Source organism: Mustelus asterias, chromosome 1 (genome assembly GCF_964213995.1).
Source record: "Mustelus asterias chromosome 1, sMusAst1.hap1.1, whole genome shotgun sequence".
Taxonomy (NCBI): domain Eukaryota; kingdom Metazoa; phylum Chordata; class Chondrichthyes; order Carcharhiniformes; family Triakidae; genus Mustelus; species Mustelus asterias.
In genome coordinates, this window is record NC_135801.1 from 94817312 (window position 1) to 94842834 (window position 25523).

The 25523-nt window shown below is 41.6% G+C and overlaps 1 protein-coding gene across 1 annotated transcript in view; it reads right to left on the bottom strand.

Annotated features, from left to right (window-relative positions):
- ppargc1a (peroxisome proliferator-activated receptor gamma, coactivator 1 alpha) overlaps positions 1–25523 on the bottom strand; it is a 590881-nt gene that overhangs the window by 154360 nt on the left and 410998 nt on the right. The window lies entirely within an intron of this gene.

The following is a 25523-nucleotide window of genomic DNA, read 5'->3' on the forward strand; positions in this document are numbered from 1 at the left end:
GATCAGAGTTGAGCTGGCAAGATGGATACATAACTGGCTCGGTCATAGAAGACTGAAGGTAGCAGTGGAAGGCATTTCTGAATGGAGGGCTGTGACTAGTGGCGTTCCTCAGGGATCAGTGCTGGGACCTTTGTTGTTTGTAATATATATATATAAATGATTTAGAGAAAAATGTAACTGGTTTGATTAGTAAGTTTGCGGACGACACAAAGGTTGGTGTAATTGCGGATAGCAATGAGGACCGTGAGAGGATACAGAAGGATATAGATCGGTTGGAGAGATGGCAGATGGAGTTTAATCCAGACAAATGTGAGATAATGCATTTTGGAAGGTCTAATACAGATGGGAAATATACAGTAAATGGCAGAACCCTTGAGAGTATTGATAGCAGAGGGATCTGCGTGTACAGGTACACAGGTCACTGAAAGTGGCAATGCAGGTGGAGAAGGGAATCAAGAAGGCATACGCTTGGCATATGCTTGTTTTCATCGGTCGGGGTATTGAGTTTAAAAATTGGCAAGTCATGTTGCAGCTTTATAGAACCTTAGTTAGGCCGCACTTGGAATATAGTGTTCAATTCTGGTCTCCACACTACCAGAAGAATGTGAGGCTTGAGAGAGGGTACAGAAAAGATCTACCAGGATGTTGCTTGGTATGGAGAGCAATAGCTATGAGGAGAGGTTGGAGAAACTTGGTTTATTCTCACTGGAACGACGTAGGTTGAGGGGTAACCTGATAGAAGTCTACAAGATTAAGTGGCGCATCGACAGAGTGGATAGTCAGAAGCTTTTTCCCAGGGTGGAAGAGTCAATTACTAGGGGGCATAGGTTTAAGGTGCGAGGGACAATGTTAGGAGGTGATGTACGAGGCACATTTTTTACACAGAGGGTTGAGAGTGCCTGGAACTCACTGCCGGGGGAGGTGGTGGAAGCAGATACGATAGTGACTTTTAAGGGGCGTCTCGGCGAATACATGAATAGGATGGGAATAAAGGAATATGGTCCCCAGAAGGGTAGGGGGTTTTAGTTCAGACAGCAACATGGTCGGTGCAGGTTTGGAGGGCCGGGGGGCCAGTTCCTGTGCTGTACTTTTCTTTGTTCTTTTGTAGTAAGCAGTGGAGTTAATGTCTACATCACTCAGGACAGGATTTTGCCATTCAAATCAGGACCCCACCACCGGGCGTAAAATGAGGTCAAAGCCCTGCACTGTGTGGGGAAACAGTCACTTGACAATAATTTTCCCCAAGCATGTTATCCAATTAAGGATGGTGGGCGGGTTCTCAAAGTTGAAGGAGAAACAGGAGGCCTACAATGTAAAGAAAGAGCAGCAGTTTGCAGACCAAAAAAGAGAGCGCACCTTCATCTTGAGCTGCCCTCTCTCCACTTTCTAAACTTTTAAATTAAGAAATGCCTTCAGCAGCCAGGCCATCATTGTGGAGGGTAATCCCTTGACAGGGTGGCATGTGGCTGCACTTGAGACCAGGGAAATGGGAAGGGCCTTAAAGCCAACCTAGAGATCTGGGCATTGATCTGCCGCTGTGAGGCTGCCTTTAAGCCGCCCTCAATCCTTTCTAGGCTGACTCGATAATTCTAGACTGTAATTTTTCAGTCGGCCTCTAACAATAGGCCTTAATAACTGACAAGGCCCAAAGATCTGCAACATCTTCAGCCAGATGTGCCAAGTATATTATCCATCTCTGTCTCCCTCCAGAGATCTTTACCAACATAGATGCCAATCTTGAGCCAATTTGATTCACTCCATGTTATATCAAAAAACAACTGACAGTGCTGCATAGAGTGCAGGCTACAGGTACTGACAATATCCCAGCTGTGGTGCTGAAGCCATGTGCTCTAGAACTAGTTGCACCCTTCGCCAAGTACGGATCTCAAACAATGATGAGACAGAGTAAAGGAAAGAGATAGAGAATCAGGTGAACTGGTGCAACAACAATAATCTCTCCCTCAATGCCAACAAAACGAAGGAGGTAGTCATTGACTTCAGGAAGCGCAGTGGAGAACATGCCCCTGACTACAACAATGGGGACGAAATAGAAATGGTCAAGAGCTTTCATGTTTTTAGGCATTCAGATCACCAACAAACTGTCCTGGTCCCCCCATGCTGACACAATAGTTAAGAAAGCCCACCAACATCTCTACTTTCTCAGAAGACTAAGGAAATTTGGCATGTCAGCTACGACTCTCACCAGCTTTTACAGATGCATCATAGAAAGCATTCTTTCTGGTTGTATCACAGCTTGGTATGGCTCCTGCTCTGCCCAAGACCGCAAGAAACTACAAAGGGTCATGAATGAAGCTCAGTCCATCACACAAACCAGCCTCCCATCCATTGACTCTGTCTACACTTCCTGCTGCCTCGGCAAAGCAACCAGCATAATTAAGGACCCCACACACCCGAGACATACTCTCTTCCACCTTCCTCCATTAGAAAAAGATACAAAAATCTGAGGTCACGTACCAACTGACTCAAGAACAGTTTCTTCCCTGCTGCTGTCAGGCTTTTGAATGGACTTGCCTTGCATTAAGTTGATCTTTCTCTGCACCCTAGCTATGACTGTAGCACTACATTCTGCATTCTCTCCTTTTCTTCTCTGTGAATGGCATGCTTTGTCTGTATAGCATGCAAGAAACAATACTTTTCACTACATACTAATACATGTGACAATAATAAATCAAAACAAATCAAATCAGTACAGCTACAACATTGGCATCTATCCAACAATGTGGAAAATTACCCAGTTATATCCTGTCCACAAAAAGCAGGATAAATCCAATCCAGCCAATTACCACCCTATCAATCTACATTTAATCATCAGCAGAATGATGGAAGGTGTTGTTGACAGTGCTATCAAACAGGACCTACACAGCAATAACCTGCTCACTGCTGCTTAACTTGGGTTCTGCCGGGGCCCATCAGCTCTAGACATCAGGACAGCATTGATCCAAACATGGATAAAAGAAATGAACTCAACAGGTTGGATCAGGGTAACTGTCCTTGATATCAAGGCAGCATTTGTCCAAATGTGGCATCAAAGAACCCTGGCAAAATTGAAATCAAGGAAAATCGGTGGAAAACTTTCTATTCATTGGAGTCATAGCTAGCACAAAGGAAGATGGCTATGACTGTTGAAGGCCTAATAAATTTGTCCCCATGAGGAGTTCCTCATAATGTCCCAGGCCGAACCATCTTTTACTGCTTCATCAATGACCCTCCCTCCATCATAAGGTCAGAAGTGGGGATGTTCACTGATGATTGCAAAATGTTCAGTACCATTCTTGGTTCATCAGATAATGGAACAGTCTGTTTTCATATGCAGCAAGACCTGGACAACTTTCAGACTTGGGCTGATAAATGCCAAGTAATATTTATGTCACACAATTTCCAGGCAATGATCATGTCCAAAATGGGAGAATCTAACCATCTCACCTTAACATTCATTAGCATTACCATTGGAAATTACTGTGTTGTGGATTGCCATTGACTGAAAATGTCACTGGATTAGCCAAATAAATACTGTGGTTGTAAGACCAGGTCAGAGGCTCGGAAGTTTGTGATGAGCAACTTACTTCCTGTCTCCCCAAAATCTATGCACAATCTAAAAAGCTCAAGTCAGGATTGTATTGGAATACTCTCCGACTGCTTGGATGAATGTAGGTCCAACAACACTCAAGGCGCTTGACACAATCTAGGACAAATCAGCCCACTCGATTGGCACCACATCCACCACATTAGTCCTAAACACTGGCTCAGAATGACAAGCAACGCCATATACCATCTGCAAGATACACTGCAGCATCTGAAAGTGCATCATCTGATATAATGGAGTACAGGTGGTGAACCATCCACCTGAATCTAACATTTGACGTATTACATAGATAAATATGGGGCCTAAAGCCTGTTTCAGTATTAAAGGGCAGTTGGAGGCCTCCACCAGAAAGGTCAACTTTAAAAATACTCTCGTGGTCCCAAGGATTGTTCTTGGGCCCCAATTGGCCTCTTGTCAATCACTCCCCCTCACAATTACCTCTTCACCTCACAATCACGTATTCTTTCTCAATTGCCTTCCCCCCTCTTGATCCCCTCCCATGCCCTACTTAACCATCACCTCCTCCCCTCCAAATCCCCTCTTCCACCTCCCAATTACCATGTCCCTTCAGATCTCTTTTCTTCTTCAGATTGCTTCCCTGCAATGATTGCCTCCACACCTCCCAATTATTTCCCCCTGAACTGATTGCCTCTCCCCACTCATTATCGCTCTAGATTATGAGTCCTCTCTCGATCCTCTCCACTTCTCTGGATCCCTTCTCCCCTTCTCTAGATCCCTTCTCCCCTGCAGATCATCTTTTCTCCAACAATCACCTCCATCATCACTTCCCCCCACTGACTACTTTCTCCCTCCTAAAAACTTCTCTCTTCCCAATCGCTTCCCAGTTCCAGATCCTCTGACTCCTTACAAACCCCTGTTCTTCGATTCCTGAAGATCGCCTGCCACCCACCTTCTCCAACAATCACTTCCACTCCCACTGATCATTTCTTCCCCACTAGTTCCTCTCCTGCCATCCAGAACTCCACTGTCTTTCAGATTGCTTCTCCTCTAATAGTCCCATCAACCCCTTCCAATCAGGTTCCCCTTGCCCATCATCTCCTGCACTCTGCTCCCCCAGCAGTTGCTTCCCCACTGCTTTCCTCCAGTAGATCACTTAGCCTCCCAACAATCATATCCTCCCCTACAATCACCCGCAAAGCCCCAAGCACCACCCCATCCTACACCAGATCATCCCACCACTCCCTGAAACCACCTGCGAGTACTGCCAAAGGCACAGTGATCTAAAATTGAAATCTGTTTCCCAGTAAGCTGCCTGAGTGTGTCCATCTGGTCCGATTTTTAAAAAATGCAGAATCCAAAATAAAGTTTATCTCAGGCCTACCCCTCCCACTGTTATCCAATTTAGCCACAGAGATAACAGTGTATACACAGTTTATACAGTTTACAGTATATGGAGTTTGGTTCAGAATACATTATTTAAAGCCTTATTAACTTGCTGGCCATCTTAGCAAATGTAAAATGGAGCAGCGAATTGATTGCTGCTTAAAAAGAACAGAAAATGAGCTTACATCTATGCTGTATCCTCTTCCATTAGTTCTGTATTGTTATGTGTATAACTTTTATGTTTAATGTGATTTTCATGCTACCCTGGCCATAGCATAATTAATTTCTTTGGAGATGGGCAGCGGGGTTGATTTTAACTCCCTGTTCCAGCTAATAAAAAGGCACACAGTGAGTTAAAATGGAGGCAGCGTGCAACTTGATGTCTCATTTACACGACCTGCAAATTTTACTCCCAGGTTTTAGAAGGCTGTCACCTGTGGGAACTCCTCAATTTAACATTAAACATCCCACTGACCTCCAAAAGAATAACTGAAACAATATGCAAAAGTGCAAAGGAAGTCCAAGAGTTAAATGTTAAAATAGTTACTCAATTTTTTTCAGATCATATTTTCTACTTCAGTACCTGACCTATCTCACCTTTGAGGTCTCTCACCTTTGTCTAGTGCTACAGTGACCTTACTTTCTGACCTCTCCATACTCTCCAACAGCAACACTTAAAAAAAGTTACAACTTTTCTTCATGAGTGGTTGAAGCGTTGTTTGCTGAAATACTGTGAGTAAACAAACTGCCGATTGATGACTATTTGCATGATGTACAGGTAAATGTTTCGAATGCTTCACATTAAGAAGAACAAAATAGCAGATGCTGAGCTGAGGTAGGAAACGAAATAATGGAGAAAGTTATGTTGGTGTACAAAAGGAATGATCAAATCAAAGAGGAGCTGGGTGGAAGGGAGGTAGCAGAGTAAACATAATTATCCAGAAAATCTCATGAGCCAAGTTTGCAGTGGCTTAATGAAAGGCCAGCAATGATCAAATTGAGGGAGTGGATACAAAGAGAAGCTAGATGATAAATAAAAGGCTGGTGCTAATCATTAAGACAAGATATGACAAGGCAAATGTGGGGATATATAAGTGAGAATGAAAATTTTGAAGTCAACCTTATGGGCACATGCAGCTCGTGAAATTTACGGAAGATAATATGAGGCACGAGTTGGCTATGATAGAATGGGAAACATTACTCAAAGGGATGACCATGGAAAGGCAATGACAAACATTCAAGGAGCACAAGAGTGAACTGCAACAATTGTTTATTCCTGTATTAGAGGGAGTATTAGATCCAAGGGAGAGGCATACAAATTGACCAAGAAAAAATAAAGACCTGAGGATTGGGAGCAGTTTAGAATTCAGCAAAGGAGAGCCAAGAGACTGATGAAGAAGGGGAAAATAGAGTATGAGAGTAAGCTTGCAAGGAACATAAAAACTGACTATAAATTTTCTATAGGTATGTGTGAAGAAAAAGATTGCTGAAGACAAATGTAGGTCCCTTAGTCAGAAATAGGGGGATTTATAATGGGGAACAAAGAAATGGTTGACCAACTAAATACATACTTTGGTGCTGTCTTCACAAAAAGAGGACACAAATAAGATACCAGAAATGTTGGGGAACACAGGGGTTAGTGAGATGGAGGAATTAAAGGTCAGTATTAGCAGAGAAATGGTGTTGGGAAACTGATGGAATTGAAGGCCAATAAATCCCCAGGGCTTGATAATCTACATACCAGAGTACTTAAGGAAGTAGCCCAAGAAATATTGGATGCTTTGGTGATCATCTTCCAATGTCAATTGACTCTGGAACAGTTCTTACAGATTGGAGGGTAACTAATGTAACCCCACTATTTAAAAAAGGGAGGTGGAGAGAAAACAGGGAATTATAGACCAGTAAGACTGATGTCAGTAGTAGGAAAAAGTCTAGAATCCATTATCAAAGATTTTATAGAAAAGCACTTGGGGGGGAAAAAGTGGCAGGATTGGATAAAGTCAGCATGGATTTATGAAGGCAAATCATGCTTGATAAATCTACTGGAATTCTTCGAAGATATAATTAGTAGAGGTGATGAGGGGGAGCCAGTGGATGTAGCTTAATTGGACTTTCAAAAGACTTTTCAACAAAATCTCACCTACGAGATTAGCATGTAAAATTAAAGTACATATGGGATTGGGAGTAGCGTATTGAGATGGATAAAAAACTGGTTGGCAGACAGGAAAAAAAAAGAGTAGGAATAAACAGGTCTTATTCAAAATAGCAGGCAGTGACTAGTGGGGTATCGCAGGGATCAGTGCTGGGACCCCAGCTATTCACTATTGTATATTAATAATTTAGATGAGGGAACTAAATGTAATATCTCCAAATTTGCAGATGATACAAAGCTGGGTGGGAGGGTGAGCAGTGAGGACGATGCAGAGATCTTTCAATGTGACAAGTTGAGCGAGTGGGCAAATGAATGGCAGATGCAGTATAATTTGGATAAATGTGAGGTTATCCATTTTGGTAGTGAAAACGGGAAGGCAGATTACTATCTGAACGGCCATAAATTAGAAGAAGGGAATGTGCAATGGGGCCTGGGTCTTTCCATATACCACTCACTGAAGGTAAGCATGCAGCTGCAGCAGGCAATAAAAAAGGCAAATGCTATGCTAGCCTTCATCGCAAGAGGATTCAAGTATAGGAGCAGGAATGTCTTGATACAATTAGAAGTCTCACAACACCAGGTTAAAGTCCAACAGGTTTATTTGGTAGCAAATACCATAAGCTTTCTGAGCGCTGCTCCTTCGTCAGATGGAGTGGAAATGTGCTCTCAAACAGTGCACAGAGAAATCAAGTTACAGAATACTAATTAGAATGCGAATCCCTACAGCCAGCCAGGTCTTAAAGGTACAGACAATGTGGGTGGAGGGAGCATTAAACACAGGTTAAAGAGATGTGTATTGTCTCCAGACAGAACAGCTAGTGAGATTCTGCAAGTCCAGGGGGCAAGCTGTGGGGGTTACTGATAATGTGACATAAATCCAATATCTCCACATCATTGATACAATTATACAGGGCCTTGGTGAGGCCACACAGGGAATATTGTCTGCAGTTTTGGTATCCTTATTTGAGGAGGGATGTTCTTGCTTTAGAGGGAATGCAGAGAAGGTTTACCAGACAGATTCCTGGGTTGGCATGTGCAACTTATGAGGAGAGAGTGAGTTGGTTAGGATTATATTCGCCGGAGTTCAGAAGAATGAGGGGGGATCTCATAGAAACCTATAAAAGTAGACAAGGTAGATTCAAGAAGGATGTTTCTGATGGTGGGGTGTCCAGAACTAGGGGTCACAGTCTGAGGACACAAGGTAGACTGTTTAGGACAGAGATGAGGAGAAATTGCTTCACTCAGAGAGTGATCAGCGTGTGGAATTTGCTACCACAGAAAATAGTTGAGGCCAAACATTGTGGGGGGCAATCTTACCAATTGATGGGCGAGCCGGTAAGATTGCGAGAGCCAAAAAATCAGGTTCATGCCCACTTTTCTCGCCTCTTGCAATCTTACCGGCGCTGGATAACCAGCAAGATCAGCCTTGCGCCCTTTCCGTGATTTAAATATTATTAGTGAGCCCGGAACATAATTGTCTGGGCTCACTTGTCTTTGAAGCCTCACCGGTGAAGCTCCTCACGTACAGTCTCTATCGGTCACGGAGGGCAGTGGTTGCGGGGGGTGGGGGCGGAATCTCTGCACAGAACAGAGAGATCTGAGCATGTGCAATGGTGGACTCTGCTGCAATCTGCTGGCTTTCAGCTAGTTCAGGCCCTGCCCCTCCTTCTTCTGGCAGGAAAACAGATCCTGCTTCATTTTTTCTTCAAAGATTCAATTTTTAACTTGGCCAAATGAACAATGCAATTCTCTCCCACTTTCCCATTCGCCACTTAAAATTGTTTTGGTACGATCACCCCCCCCCCCCCCCCCCCCCTCCACCACCCCCCCACCCCCAGGCTATCGAGTTGGATGATCAGCTTTGATAGTTATGAATGTCGGAGCAGGGTCAATGGGTGAATGGCCTCCTCCTGCTCCTACTTCCTATCTTTCTATGCAAGATGGATAAGAGTGTAGAAATTTGCATAAGTGAAATAGAGTCGTAGAGGTTTACAGCATGGAAACAGGCCCTTCGGCCCAACTTGTCCATGCCGCCCTTTTTTTTTAAAACCCCTAAACTAATCCCAATTGCCCATATCCCTCTATACCCATCGTACCCATGTAACTATCTAAATGCTTTTTAAAAGACAAAATTGTACCCGCATCTACTACTACCTCGGGCAGCTTGTTCCAGACACTCATCACCCTCTGTGTGAAAAAATTGCCCCTCTGGACACTTTTGTATCTCTCCCCTCTCACCTTAAACCTATGCCCTCTAGTTTTAGACTCTCCTACCTTTGGGAAAAGATATTGACTATCTAGCTGATCTATGCCCCTCATTATTTTATCGACCTCTATAAGATCACCCTTCAGCCTCCTATGCTCCAGAGAAAAAAGACCCAGTCTATCTAGCCTCTCCTTATAACTCAATCCATCAAGTCCCAGTAGCATCCTAGTAAATCTTTTCTGCGCTCTTTCTAGTTTAATAATATCCTTTCCATAATAGGGTGACCAGAATTGCACACAGTATTCTAAGTGTGGCCTTACCAATGTCTTGTACAACTTCAACAAGACATTCCAACTCCTGTATTCAATGTTCTGACCGATGAAACCAAGCATGCCGAATGCCTTCTTCACCACACTGTCCACCTGTGACTCCACTTTCAAGGAGCTATGAACATGTACCCCTAGATCTCTTTGTTCTGTAACTCTCCCCAACGCCCTACCATTAACTGAGTAAGTCCTGCCCTGATTCAATCTACCAAAATGCATCATCTCGCATTTGTCTAAATTAAACTCCATCTGCCATTCGTCAGCCCACTGGCCCAATCGATCAAGATCCCGTTGCAATCGGAGATAACTTTCTTCACTATCCACTATGCCACCAATCTTAGTGTCATCTGCAAACTTACTAACCATGCCTCCTATATTCTCATCCAAATCATTAATATAAATGACAAATAACAGTGGACCCAGCACTGATCCCTGAGGCACACCACTGGTCACAGGCCCGCAGTTTGAAAAAAGTAGGAGCTGTGGCATTTTAATTTTTTTTAAAGTTCGTTCACAAGATACAGGTGCTGCAGGCAAGACCAGCATTTATTGCCCTTGAGAAGGTAGAGGTGAGCCACCTTTTTGTACAACTGCAGTCCATGTAGTGAAGGTACTCCCATAGTGCTGTTAGGTCTTATTCTTTTTGGTACAAATGAGAGGCTTGCTGTGTCATTTCAGAGGGCAGTTAGTAGTCAACCACATTTCTGTGAATCTGACGTCCTGAAGTCCAATATACACCAGAAAAGTGAAAGGCGGAGTGTGTGGGGGGGGGGGGGGGGGCAGGAAGCAGCTATTAGTCACTCTTAAGGGCCTCAATTAGGGTGAGGCCACCCTAGGCCTTGCCCGCCCCACATAAAATTGCGAACAGGTTAGGGTAGGGCAGAAGGACAATGAGAAGACCACCCAGGAACTATTCTGCAAACCCCCCTGCAAAATCACAGGTGGGGGACTGTAAAATTCTGCCCATGATCGCAGTTTGAGTGTTAATAAAATATTTAAAACCAAATGGAGAACTCACAAATATATTCCTGCCTTTCGATATCAAAGAATTCCAATATTTTGGACTTTGATGGTTGGATATTTAATGGAAACAACGGCATTCTTGCCTATTGCCTGAATAGCCAGGGAGATCTCATGGTGTCTCTTTTTGGAAAGGTACACCAAATTAAGTTCCAATCAGGCACTGGACAGTATTGGGGCCTTCCCCAGGAATAGGGATCTCAGAGTGGAAATCCCTGCAGAAAGGCAGCATGGTCACCACCCACCTGATAGAATGTCCCCCCACCATCACACCATGCGGGAGGGCATTAAATTCCACCTCAATAATGAAATCAGAGATCCTTGGTCATTGTGCAGATATCATAGAATCATCATAGAATCATCATAGAAACCCTACAGTGCAGAAGGAGGCCATTCGGCCCATCGAGTCTGCACCGACCACAATCCCACCCAGGCCCTACCCCCACATATTTACCCGCTAATCCCTCTAACCTCCACATCTCAGGATTCTAAGGGGCAATTTTTAACCTGGCCAATCAACCTAACCCACACATCTTTGGACTGTGGGAGGAAACCGGAGCACCGGAGGAAACCCACGCAGACACGAGGAGAATGTGCAAACTCCACACAGACAGTGACCCGAGCCGGGAATCGAACCCAGGACCCTGGCGCTGTGAAGCAGCAGTGCTAACCACTGTGCTACCGATATTGTTTGTATCTTTGATCAGTCTGGTCTCAGTGCTGTGAGGGGGGCAGATAGCATTTTGATTGGTCTTTAATGAGTGCTGAGAGCTTGGAATGTAGGATTGAAGAAATGCACATTCCAAAAACTTAGAAAGGGTGGAGGTTATAGATAGGATGGGGCAGGAGAATTTCTCATGGGGGGACCTGATATTAATGGTCTTTGGGGAATGGGGTGCTGAGAGGTAATCTACCCTTTTTTCCTTGTTTTGCCTGGCTGGGGGCTTGCTAGCTGCTTGGAGATGAATTTGGGATTTGCTGTGTGGTTCAAGGGAAACTGCCTTTTAAGTTTGATTGATTCAACCTGATGTAATAATTGTCTTTCTCTGGCTTACTTTCATAACCCTTTTGTGGCGCATTGTTCTATTCTAATACAGTTATGTTGCTTTTATTCTTGTCCTGTTGTAAAAAAATTCCTTTAAAAATACAAAAAAGCCTACTGAATATGAATGTATAAGAGTATGAGGGCTTGATTCCTTTCTGCCAATTTGCAGGTTGCATAATAAGGCTGTTTAACTGATTAGAAGTTATTCTCAGGACAAAGTTCGGCGTCTGCAGGCCTGAACATAATGAACCTTGAAGGAATGCTAGTCAGGCAACAGTTGCTAACTCAGTCAATAATTGCTAAATATGTTCAGCGTTCAATGCTATAATAAATACTAGGTGGCTAATTTCCACTTTGATGCATTTTTGGAAACAAATTAATATTGGATTCCCTTCTGTCAATAGTACCCTGCCCCATTTCCCTTTATTGTTCAAACTCTCATAAGCATCTGTAAAAGTTGCTTGGGCCAGAATTCTCCAGTCTCTCATGCCCAGCCATCACTGCCAGCAAGAATGGAGAATTTGAAACTGAGCCAAATCTCTATTCGCTGCAGGGGAGAATCCCAGCCACAGATGAGGTCGGAGAATTCCGGCCTTGATCTCTGAATTATTTTCAAATTTACTCGTAGGAATTCTGTGAACAAAAGTAGCAGAGAGCTATTTGATAAATGGTTCCAGGCCCGTAGAGTTCCACCATGTACTATTTTCATGATCATGGTTTCAATGCTGTGAAATAAGATGGAGCAGTCAGAATTTATTGCTGTATTGTAGACGTCAAGGATTCCAATCTTTTGGGCTTGAACATGGATAAATGTATCCAATCCAATAATGGATATTAAAAATGAGGGGCAGGATTTTACCAGTTCGCCATGCCACTCAACCGGTGTAGCGAATTGGTAAGGTAGGACTGGAGGTGAAAAATCAGGTTCATGCCCGATTTCTCGCCTCTTGCAATCTTGCCACCCCCATTCTGCTGGCGAAATCAGTCTCGCGCCTGGGACACAATAGTCTGGGCTCACTAATCTTAGTACCCCTGCCAGTTGAGATCCTCACCAGCAGGGATCATAAATGATCCCTACTAAAAGCGGCTAGATGTGATGGCCTCGCCAGTGGGACCAGAGGCCATTGATGCCCCCGGGTGGTTGGGGGCAGGACCGGGCAGTATACATGGGGCAGTGCCAGCCTGGCACCCTGGCATTGCCCATCAAGCATCAGGCAGTGGCAAGGGGGAAAGGCCGGAGGGGGCAGGGCCAAGACCACGGGGGTGGGGGGGGCAGAGGCAGGAGGAAGCTGGGGGGAGCTCCATAGGGGGGTGGGGTGGTGGCCAATCTCCCTGTATATGGTGTACATAATATTACGCCCTCTATATTATACAGTGCTGTAAATTACCATTACTCAACTCGCTGAAAAAAAGTGAGAAAACCTCCCATTTTCTCATCTGTTTTAGAGTTATGACTTGAGAAAATTCTGAACTTCAAACACAAAAATAGAAGCCCCACATATAAAAAAAACTATCTGATATGCAGAAAAGTGAGACCAAGTGAGAGTCCCCATTTTCCCCCTCTTTATCCTCTCCAATTTCTCCATTTATCCTCTCTCTTAACCAAAGCCTACTTTATTTTTTGCTCTCGCAATTTCAAACACCTCTTCATTTGTCTTATGGTCTGTACTTATGTATAGAATTTTAAGCATACATCTTAACATCCATATTTCAAAAGTCTTTATTTTATTCTATGAACTGGCCACTTGAGGGTTTCAATTGGTGGCGCAATGGTAAAACCATTCACTGCTCTTCCCGCCCAGGACTAAATCGGGGTGGAGTCAGGAAGGTAGCGTGATCCCCACCCACCACTCTCCAATATGATTAAATGCCTTCTGCTAACAAATTCACCAAGGGGGAGAGCACAAGATTCTGCCCACTGATGTAAATCATGAAAAAATGCATGATTGTATTAATTGTACAGTATTAATTGTGATCAAACTGAAAAAAAGTATTTTCACTCCCGAAACAAAAATGTTTTGTCAAATACAATCTGTAAAGGAACACTTACTTTATTTAACTTCATATTATTCCAGGGTAATGTGAAATAGTAATTCAAAGCGTGGCAGGTTCCCATGACTGTATGACATGACAGCAGTAATATTATATCAGTTAGTCAGTCGTCATAACAAGGTTGACTACAGATGCCACGAGACTGCTTCATTGCACTCTCCCCTTTGCCAGTTCCCGCAGCTGTCTGTCCATTGTCACTCTTCCAAATATTACACCACATGACTTATAATGCACTGGTCTGACGCTCGATATTCTGCTAAGAACTACATTAACTGCAAATTTTTCATTTATATGTTTATAATGTCAGATAAAAAAACCTTTTCTCAATGAAACTTTTTTTTTAAGTTTGCAGTTAACTGTTAATTTGGCTAGAACAGGGTTACAGATAAGTTAGAGGTATCACTTCTCATGACCACAAGAATGAAAATTAAGACTAAGTTGCTTTTGTCACCAGACAACCAAATATATTCCTGTAATGCCTCTATCAGCTAGCAGGAATCAGTAAGACAGGCTCCAAGCATGGATTACATGGCAGTGTGGATGGTGATTCGGGTTTAGTGCGGGGGGGGGACAGATTGAAAGGAACGTCCAAAATATTTAACTTCCCTTTCCAATCTGAAGTTATCATTGCCATCCTGCTGGCACCCTCACAGTTTTTTTTTCTGGTATCCAGATGCCAGCAGAATATTCAGGAATGTAAAACAGAGTCTTGCAATCAGCAGTGGAAAATTTAATTGTTTAGTATTGGCAGTAAGCCCTTGATTCTTGACCAAAGTACTGAGATCATAGAGTTTTATTTTATTGATTTTCTAGATTTAAGGCTGTCAACTGTTGTTTAGACATTTGTTTCAATCAAAATGTTCTTCTGCATTCTTAAGCAACTTCCTATATACTTGTAGCGTGTACTGTCAAAAGACAATATGATTGATGTTGGGGTCTGCAACAATTGGAGTGGTTGCAAGATTGTGGTGAAATAGTTGTGTGAAAGGGGAAGGAAAAAAAGTTGCTGTAGCAATCCCAAGTGTACAATTTAGCACTAGATCCAGGCTGCATGTGACTTTTCAATAAACCCCTAACCACCTAATAAGCTGTATCAAAATGGAATGCCATTTAATGAAATCTCTGTTATTTGGGTTTTTTTCCGAAACACATTACATTCCAATAGAGTTAATAGAGCTCTTTAAGGAAGCCATGCAAACTGTGCCGTTGTTGAAGTGAATAGAAGGCATCATATAAGTGCAAGAATTAAAAAAAATAATTGTGTGCTGTTTATTTCTGCTTTAGGATTCTCCAACTGCGAAATGTTGCGTGAAGCAACAGTGCATCAAACCATCACTTCTGAATAAAGAGGCAATGATAGACAGCCTCACTACTGCATCTTTCATGTTAAAATAAATCATCTGTTACACATACTATAAGCAAGCCCCTGTGGAACTGAGTCAGTTTTTTTGTGAGCCAATGGTAATGCTACAACTCATTTTTCAACACAAATCAGAAATACATTTTTCTTTTCAAATCCCAAGATTGACCAGTTTACTATTGTAGAGGATTTAAAAATAAAAGCACCTCAGCTGATAAAAAACATTTTCATAAATCAAATTGAGGCAGGCAAATAATTGATTTTAAATTACTTCATGAAAACAAAGTATAAAATCCAGCTCAATTTCAAAAACTTAAAATAGTGATTTTGGAAAGATGCTTACAGCATGACATTTTTAGCTTTCTGAATTACAAAATATATTCTTATGTATGTATATAACGGAAAGATATTTGTCAGTCACAACCACCCATATAATTAAAATTATTATACATTGTAAGTTGAATATATAGATCACAATTGACCATCCATCACATTTTAATTGCATGTGAAGCATCAGTTGACTGTCACATTAACGATATGTTCTCAGATTTGCTTAAATACTCAATTGGAACCAAACAGATAGGCTAAGTGATGGTTAAATGATAACCCGAGAGATGTATTCAAACTTGTAAAGTGCTATCATAAGGTACATTTCCATAAACAAACACAAATTGCCTCCTAAAATGCTCAAAAGTTCACCCTTTATATACATTGAATTTTTCAACTTTGCTTCTTTATTAATTCTTAAGAACCTACCTTACTCGAATTACAGGCATTGTTTACCTGTGATAAATGCATAAAAATAAAGTAGCTATTAATTAATTTAAATAACCACCTGGTCTGACTGAAATAAAGATTTGATAAGTCCATCTTTACTTTCTCCTAAACGCTTTTGTACAAAATGTTAAAGGCCAAAATACACACAGAATGAGGAGGACATACCCTTCCACACTTTGCTCATATTAATCCACTGATCAGAAATTCAGTAACCATATTCAGAATGCTTGTAGCTCTTTCCAACTATTGTGAGGCTAAATGCATTAAGCTGGATTCTCCTTTGTGATCCCTACTTCTTACTATTCAGCAGCAGAGAGTGACGCAAAACCTTACTTACCCCTATATAACATGGAAATACCAATGAGAGGAGAGAGTTAGATTCACCCGTCAATTTTCTTTGCACCTATGTTACTGTTTCTTTCCAGGATAGCCTGACAGGAAATTTATGGAGAAATTGTTAATACCTCATATGTTCCTCGATGGAGAGGGAAGGCTTTCTAGTAAAAGTATTCCAGTTTATTTGCTGAGAGTTATTGATGTTACTTCAATCCAAGAAAGTCAATTCCTTGAAGTAATGATCAAGAGCAGCAGTGGTACCCCACTGCATACAGCCTCTCTTTTAACATACTCCAGAGGTAAATATTTATTGGTAGGGATGTGATGACAAGAAGTTCTTGCAACCAGGTTCCAAAATGAGAAAGCAATTTAATGCAGAAAAGGGAATTGGCTACCTTCAGCTCATCAGTGTGCCAGAGGATAATACTGCATCTCATTTCTGTATTTGAAACAAAATGACTGAGAACTGGACTGAATGGCAGTTTATTGTAGACAATAGTTGGGATTGTTCAAAAGTGCAATAGGACTTGGTCGCAGCTAATTATAATTGCAGAAGGGAGCAACAATTTCAGAATGCACCTTGACCTAAAACTCTCAAGCCTTTGGTCTTACATCCAGCACAGCATTTCTGTAGCTACCAATCTGCTCAAACGCCTCTCAACTCCACTTTCAATTCCCCAGTCTCCATTAAAATAACTAACCTTTGGTTGTTCCCTGGGTACAACTCTCATCTCCATTCCCTTAAGTCCAAGGAATGTAGACTTGAATGTGTACAGCAGATGAGGAGTTGTGTTATACATTGTCAGCTTTGGCTGGACCACATGAAGTACTATTATGCCATATTCTCATCCACTAAAACTGCTCACTATTCCAGCATCATCCTGAAATGCAAAGATAACCTGGGTTTCTTTTTTCGAATGCAAACCACCTTCTCAAACTCCTTGCCAGCTCCCTCCTTCATTTTCACTTCCAACAATAAGAATAAGAAGCTCATGGACTTATTTTGTACTCAGATTGCAACCACAAAACAGTTGGTTCTGTCACCTCCATCCCTTCTCCTAGTCCAGTAGGCCAAGCTTTCTTTAAGGTTCCCCACTGAATTTTTCTCTAGTTTCTCTGCAATCACATCTCAAGACTTCTCCCAGCTCCTCTTGTTCATGAGACCCATTTCCAGCTCCCTTAATCATGTTCCCACTGAACAGCTGATTGCCAAAGCTCCCCCCTTGGTCCCACGTTAGCTAATATTGTACACAGATCCCTCTATTCAAGTATTGTTCATCTCTTGTTCAAATCTATTACCATTGCACCTCCCCTAAAAAAAACCCTTACCCCTCCATCCTTGCAAACTGCCTCCCCAATTCCAACCTCCCTTTCTTCTTCAAATTCCTTGAATGTGTTATTATATCCAAATCTGTGCCCTTCCTTCCCAGGACTCCAACTTTGAACCATTCTAATCAAATTCCCAACCCTGCCACAGCACTGAAATGACTTTTATCAAAGTCACAAATGACATTCTAGGTGACTGTGACATAAATAAATGCATCCTTCTCACACTGTCTGCAACCTTTGGCATGATTGACCACACTACCCTGCTCCCACGCATCTCCACCGTCGTCTATCTGGGTGGTATATATGTCCAAACTTCTGGGAAACTCCAGGGATTTCAGATTTAAACTTTAATAATAGCATTAAAAGATACAAAATGAAATTAAATGGATACACTTAATCATGTTATTGTGTTGCATGTAATTTTTAGAATTGTTCTATTTTATTTAAATCCCACCCTTATAATAGAGAATTCAGTTATTGAGAAAATACTAGTATATCAAAGTTGTTGTGTTGAAATAATATCACAAAGTTTGAACTATTTCTGAAGCCAAAATAGTGGTCAAAGAGTAAAATGAACAACTTACATAGTAATTTCCATCATAAATATTTTTCCCAGGGTAGAAATGTTAACTACTAGGAGGCATAGGTGTAAGGTAAAAAGGGGAAAGTTTAAAGGAGATCTGAAAAGCAAGTTTTTTTTTTAACAGAGAGTGGTATATGCCTGAAATGCAGTGCCAGAGGTGGTGGTAGAAGCAGATACAGTAGCACCATTTAAGAGGCATCTTGACAAATACATGAATGGGCAAGGAAGAGAGGGATACAGACTGCAGAGAGACAAAAGGTCTTTAATCTAGAAAGGCATCATGTGTCTCTGGGTACTGATAACGACACAGCAAAACTGAAGCAAGAAAATCAAAACAAGCAAAAAGCAAAAAATCCTATCACAAGAATAACATTGCATAGCAAATGATCATTGAGGAGGGCTGAAGGGCCTGTTCCTGTGCTGTGCTTCTTTAAATGGTAAAAGTAGACTTATGGGGCTGAATTTTTATCTGACGTCTGTTTGTGAACCTTAAATGAAGCCTACTATGGAGTCAGGAACTTCTTGACAGATAAGTTTATAAATTCTTGCTAATATCACTCAGTAACTGTTATAATTAGAGCTATTTGTCAAGTTAAACATGTTACTCGTGCAGTAATTGATCATAGGACCTTTCCACAAAGATAAGTCGCATTATATTGACTGGCATTGTGTATGGGTTGAGATGCATTAAAGTAGTTTATACAGTTTCTAAATTCCTCTTCTGTATTCAACAGTATACCGAATCAGATATTTCACATTGATACAATGCCCTGACATCTTCTGAGCCTTTGAAACACTCTTCCAGTATTCACTAAGTACAAAACCTCTGAGCCAAATGATGATAAAAGCAAAATACTGCAGATGCTGGAATCTGAAACAAAAACAGAAAAATGCTGGAAAAGCTCAGCAGGCCTTGCAGCATCTGTGGAGAGAAAATAGAGTTAATGTTCCGAGTCTCTATGACAGAAGAAGTCATACAAACTCAAAACATTGGGTGGGACTTTCCGCTCCCCCCAACCCCCCACAGCATGTTTTGCAGGAGCAGAGACGGCCTGCCATTGGTCGGTCCCCCCTCTTTCAATGGATCCAAATTGACACACATAAAAATTCTTTTATATCACTTTAGATCAATGGGTGCCCCAAACATAAAATAGCAGCAATAATCTATATGTCTGTTCAATAATTTCATCACAGATAATTACTTTGTTTACTGCTCACATATCATCATAAAAATGTCAGAATTTTGGGCTTGGGATGTTGATTAAAAGTGGAAATTAAGTTATAAGACCACCTGTGTCTTCAGTGATAACCTTTCACAACAAGCAAATCAGTTAATAGTGTCACTTCTCAGACTCAATGACCCAGAAATTGGATCATGCCCAAATTGGTGCAGTGTACCCTGCACGCACTGAATGCGGCCGAGGGTAGGAGTGTAGGACCACAGGAAAGTGTCTGGTGGCTTCATTAGCATACTGTCAGTGAATTGCAAACAGAAGAAGCAGCATTCAAGTCGGAGAGGACAGCAAGATCGAATGACTTATGCTGGCAGGAAGTCTTAGGAGAGCCATTGGGTGAAGCAATCAAGAACTAAGGGACAAGCTGTGGCTGGCAGCAGACAGCAGATTGAATATGCAGCTGTGAGGAGAACGTCTATTCTTCCTGGATACACAGAAAGATAAGAAAACTGCTAAACTTACCTTTTGGGTAGCAACTTCCTGTAACCCATCGAAAAACTTTTATGGTTGCTGATTGACTGGAAAACCCGACTGAAATGGTCATTTGCAGACTAATTTCTCAAAGAGTTTGGATACAGGCATTAGTCCGCTAATTACATTAGTAATCAACCTAACACCAGTTTCAAGTGCACACCCTACTACTAACAGATGTTGACTGAGCAGTTTGATCCAATATGGCATACAACACACTTGCAGGATGCAGCATAATCCATTTCTAAATTGATATGAGCAAAGCATTTGCCAAGCATTGCAAGAGGTCTTTGTGTCAAATGTATATAATTTGAGCTTGTGGTGGAGCTTCAGTCATAACTTTGAATGAGCTGCAACAGATTGGTAATTGAATTTTACCGATAATATTCTGTGTTCAACAAAGGCAGAAATGGTACCAACAAAAATGTAATATAGTCATTGGCTCATTACTGATCACCAAATTCATGGTGTGGTCTCTTGATATGATGAACAACTATGCATCATCATGTACACAGCTGTATTCAGGAGGTTCTGTTTCAGCAAGTTGCTGCATATTTTGCTGTTTTGGGTCAGCAGAATGCATCAGATGTTTGTGTCGAGATTTATGGATACATGACTGACAGCACAAAAATTATGACTTTGTTCCAGCAATCGCAACAGTTTTAACTCTTTGCTGTACAGTCATAAGTATGAGGGACTTTTTTATACAGTAAGAATACATGTGATAAGAGCTAACTTGGCTTGACTAGGATTTTGCATTGGCATGATGCACTTTTCACTTGACATTTATCTGGTTGTTAAAGACATGTCGTTTAGTTTTAACAGCTGCTACATGACATTCAGTTAGATCAAGTGTTCTTACCAGTTCTGAAAACTCATCTAAGGTTTTCACTTTCTCCAGGGATTGGAAAGAGAAAATCTCATATCAACACCCTTCAATAATCTATGCTTTCTTTCACAACCAGAATCAGGGAAATCATATTTTGCTGTTCATTGGTACAAGTGTATCCATATACAACATATGCAGAAATATGAATGCCTCATAAATTATAGTTTGGGACTAGAAATAATCAGTTAAGGATTGCTTAATCTTCTCACAACATGCAGCACGTCTGGTGTCAGATGGCATGATGAACGTATCTTTCCTCATAATAGGAAAACAAAGATTTCTTCTAATATGTTTCAAGATGTTGAAACTCATCACGCAACAATTGAATGAATGCACTCATTTCTGCCACCCTGAAGAGAGAAGTGTTATTTTGTCAACTGTGTTAAGTCCATTTCACTAGCAAAACTGTGTTAGCTGCAGGGGATACACAGAATCTATAATTATTGACTCAACCAAGATGTATGCAGACCTACAGGGAGGCAAAGCTTGTGTAAAACATTTCAAGGAAGAAAGTTTCTGCATTTATATAGCATCATTCATGAACACAGTGATGCACTATCAATCAAGCAAAGACTAGTTTGTATGCAAGAACAAATAGGCTTTTATTCGCAAAAGACTTGGAGCACACCCATGCTGATGAACTGGTCCAACAACTGAGGCAGGGGGGTTGGGAGCAGTCACCTTTATACCTGGACCAGGGGGGTAGGAGTCTCAGGCAGGGCCGGCAGGGGTGTGTCCAGGCATGTCACACACACACACACACACACAGGCAATAAGCTTAACAGTGATTTACCACACACAGGATGTGTCAAAGCCAATGAAATAATTTTGAAGTGTATAGTGACGAGCAACCTGCAGCCCACAGGCCACATGTGGCCCATCAAGATTCTGATTGCAAGACATTTTGTTGACAGTTATCCACGGGCAGGGCTGCCAGATTCTGCTGGTTTACATTTGCATAGTTATTTTCCTACTGGTATTAATAAAGAATTACACATGTACAGCAAAGGCATGTGAAGTGAGGTGCACGCTGATTACGCACAAAATTGATCAAGAGCTGTGCACTCCCTCTGTGTCCGACCAAAGTACGCTAAGTATGATGTAATTATGTAAGCATGAATATTTATTTTGTTTTTATCATTTGAAAAGAATAAAAATTCTAATATATGAATGATTAAACATTTTCAAAAGCTAGTTATGAAATATTTGGCATTTATTAAACATATTTAATCTTTTTCATGGGCTCATAGTTTGCGCACATGCCTGACTTCAATCTTGAAACCCTCTTGAGATGGACGAGGTCCACTCAGATGGCCCAATCACTAGCCTACGTTGCCCACCACTGGCACAGTATCACTGAGCTGTGGGCAGCAGAAGCAGATTGCTAATTGATCCCACTGGGGAAAAATAGCAGTCAATTTAGATATAAAAGAAGTCCTACAAATAGCTACGACATAATGTCCGATCAATTTTAGTAAAAATAATTGGCCAGGATACAACGGAGTCCTCCCCTACTTTTCTTCAAGTAGTGCTGTGATATGTTTCACATCCAATTTGATGTCTCATCCAAAATACAACAGCATCAACACCACAGCACTTTCTCGCCGTCAACCTGGATCATGTGCACAGTCCATGTGAAAGGACTTGAATCAAAAACTGAAAATTTGAGGCAAAAGTGCTACCAGTGACCCATGTCTTATTTGTTACCTTCTGAACTAATTTTGGATTTGGCTGAGATAATTCATTAATATTCTTAACCAATTACTGTTGCTAAAACATTGCGATTCTCACATGACCCTGATGATAGCTTCTCAGTAACAAAATTTCCCAGCTCTTCCCCTGGCCAGGATCTTTTATCAATCATTTTGACTTGCAAGGAAGTATACATCAGAAAATTCTCCAACATTTGCTCGTGATTTTTGAGAATCATAGGCGAGAGGTGCAAAATTTTCTAATATGCACTTCTGATGTGCTCCAGGAGAGCTAGAATGGAAAACCCTAAACACTGTATTCAGATGTCTGTATCTATCCTATATGTGGTTCAGTCCTAGGTATAACTGTAATAACACCTAATTGCTCATGCATGAATGAAGCAGGTGGCTGATGCAGTGGGTGGCATGGACTGCACTTTCATTTTCTTTTCTACAGAGGAGACCAATGAGACTGGTATTAAGACCATAAAACAAAGGAGCAGAATTAGGTCACTCGGCCCATCGAGTCTGCTCTGCCATTCAATCATGGCTGATATTTTTTTCATCTCCACTCTCCTGCCTTTTCCCCACAACCCCTGATTCCCTTATTAATCAAGAACCTATATATCTCTGTCTTAAAGACACTCAATTACCTGGACTCCAAAGCCTTCTGCGGCAAAGAGTTCCACAGATTCACCACTCTCTGGCTGAAGAAATTCCTCCTCATCTCTGTTTTAAAGGATCATCCCTTTAGCCTGAGGTTGTGCCCTCTGGTTCTAGCTTTTCCTACTAGTGGAAACATCCTCTCCATGTCCACTCTATCCAGGCCTTGCAGTATCCTGCAAGTTTCAATAAGATCCCCCCTCATCCTTCTAAACTCCAACGTGTACAGATCCAGAGTCCTCAACTGTTCTTCATACAAAAAGCTCTTCATTCCAGGGATCATATAACAAGCTCTTCATTCCATGATCATTCAGAAACGGGGCCCAAAACTGCTCACAATACTCCAAATGGGGTCTGACCAGAGCCTTATACAGCCTCAGAAGTACATCCCTGCTCTTGTATTCTAGCCCTCTCGACATGAATGCTAACATTGCATTTGCCTTCCTAACTGCCGACTGAATCTGCACGTCAACCTTAAGAGAATCTTGAACAAGGACTCTCAAGTCCCTTTGTGCTTCTGACTTTCTAAGCATTTCCCCATTTAGAAAATAGTCTATGCCTCCATTCCTCCTTCCAAAGTGAATGACCTCACGCTTTTCCACATTGTATTCCAGCTGCCACTTCTTTGCCCACTCTCCTAACCTGTCCAAGTCCTTCTGCAGCCCCCCTCCTTCCTCAATACTACATGTCCCTCTACATATCTTTGTATCATCTCCAAACTTAGCAACAGTGCCTTCAGTTCCTTCCTCCAAATCGTTAATGTACATTGTGAAAAGTTGTGGTCCCAGCACCGATCCCTGAGGCACACCACTAATCACCGGTTTCCATTCTGAAAAAGATCCCTTTATCCCCACTCTCTGCCTTCTGTCAGTCAGCTAGTCCTCTATTCATGCCAGGATCTTACCTTTAACACCATGGGCTCTTAACCTATTTAACTGTCTCCTATGCAGCACCATGTCAAAGACCTTCTGGAAATCTAAATAAATCACATCCACTGGCTCTCCTTTATCTAACTTCCTTGTTACCTCCTCAAAGAACTCTTAACAGATTTGTCAGACATGACCTCCCCTTGACAAAGCCATGCTGACTCAGTCCTATTTTATCATGCACTTCCAAGTACTTCGCGATCTCATGGACTCTAAAATCTTGTCAATGACCGAAGTCAGGCTAATTGGCCTATAACTTCCGTCTGCTACCTCCTTCCTTTCTTAAACAGTGGTGTTACATTACTTTCCAGTCCTCTGGGACTCGCCCTGCCTCCAGTGATTTCTGGAAGATCACCACCAATGCCTCTACAATTTCCTCAGCTATCTCTTTTAGAACCCTGGGGTGTAGTCCATCCTGTCCAGGTGATTTATCCACCTTCAGACCTTTCAGTTTCCCCAGAACCTTCTCCTTAGTGATGGCCACTACACTCACCTGTGCCCCCTGATTCCCCTGGAGCTCTGGCATCCCACTAGTGTCTTCCACTGTGAAGACTGATGCAAAGTAACTATTCAGTTCCTCTGCCATTTCTTTGTTTCCTATTATTACTTCTCCAGCCTCATTTTCCAGTGGTCCAATGTCTATTTTTGCCTCTCTCTTACCTTTTATACATTGAAAAAGAATATATATTGAAAAAAGTATTATCACTCCTATATTTCCTAAAGTGCGAGGGATATCAGATGGCTTCCTCTGAAGCCTCTTCTGTACGTCAGCAAGTAATCGGGTTTATGTTTCAATGTTTTTTATACATGAAGCTCATGGAAGATGTGAATGTGATGAAGATTGCAATTGTAAGTTGCATCTTCACTATACATCATGGTCAGACGTGTAATGCAAAATATTATTTCCTAATGAATAGAAATAAGCCATTCAGTGCTTTAAACTTTGTTCCACCATTCAATCAGATCATGTCTGATCCATCCTTAAACTCTATTAACCCACTTATGATTTATATCCCTTAATAGCCTTACCAGACAGAAATCTGTTGGAACTTTCAATTGACAAAGAATCCACAGCCTTCTTGCAGAGGATTTCAAGGGTTCACTACCCTTGGTATGAGAAGAGTTAGGGACCAGATCAGAAACTCCAAGGTATATTATGAAGTTAGACTAGACCCCAACTATTTTTGATTTTGGCATTAGTGTGAAGATAAGGTGTTTCACTCCAGGTGTGATTCTACTGACCCACTAGGAAGCTTTTATTAAAATAAACTTTATTTAAAAATACAGTTTAACTATAACAAAAAGAATTAGCATAACTTTCAGCAATTGAAATACTTAAACATGACAAGATACAATTCTTAACTGCTAGCCTATCTCTATTAGTTCCAATTTAAGCAATATTCCTCATAGACGCAAACTTGTCTTCCAAATCAGTTAGCAAACCACAGGCTTTCGTGCTGGTATGCGGGCTGCTAGTCCTCAAGCCTCCAGAACACCCCTGGAGAGAGATACTG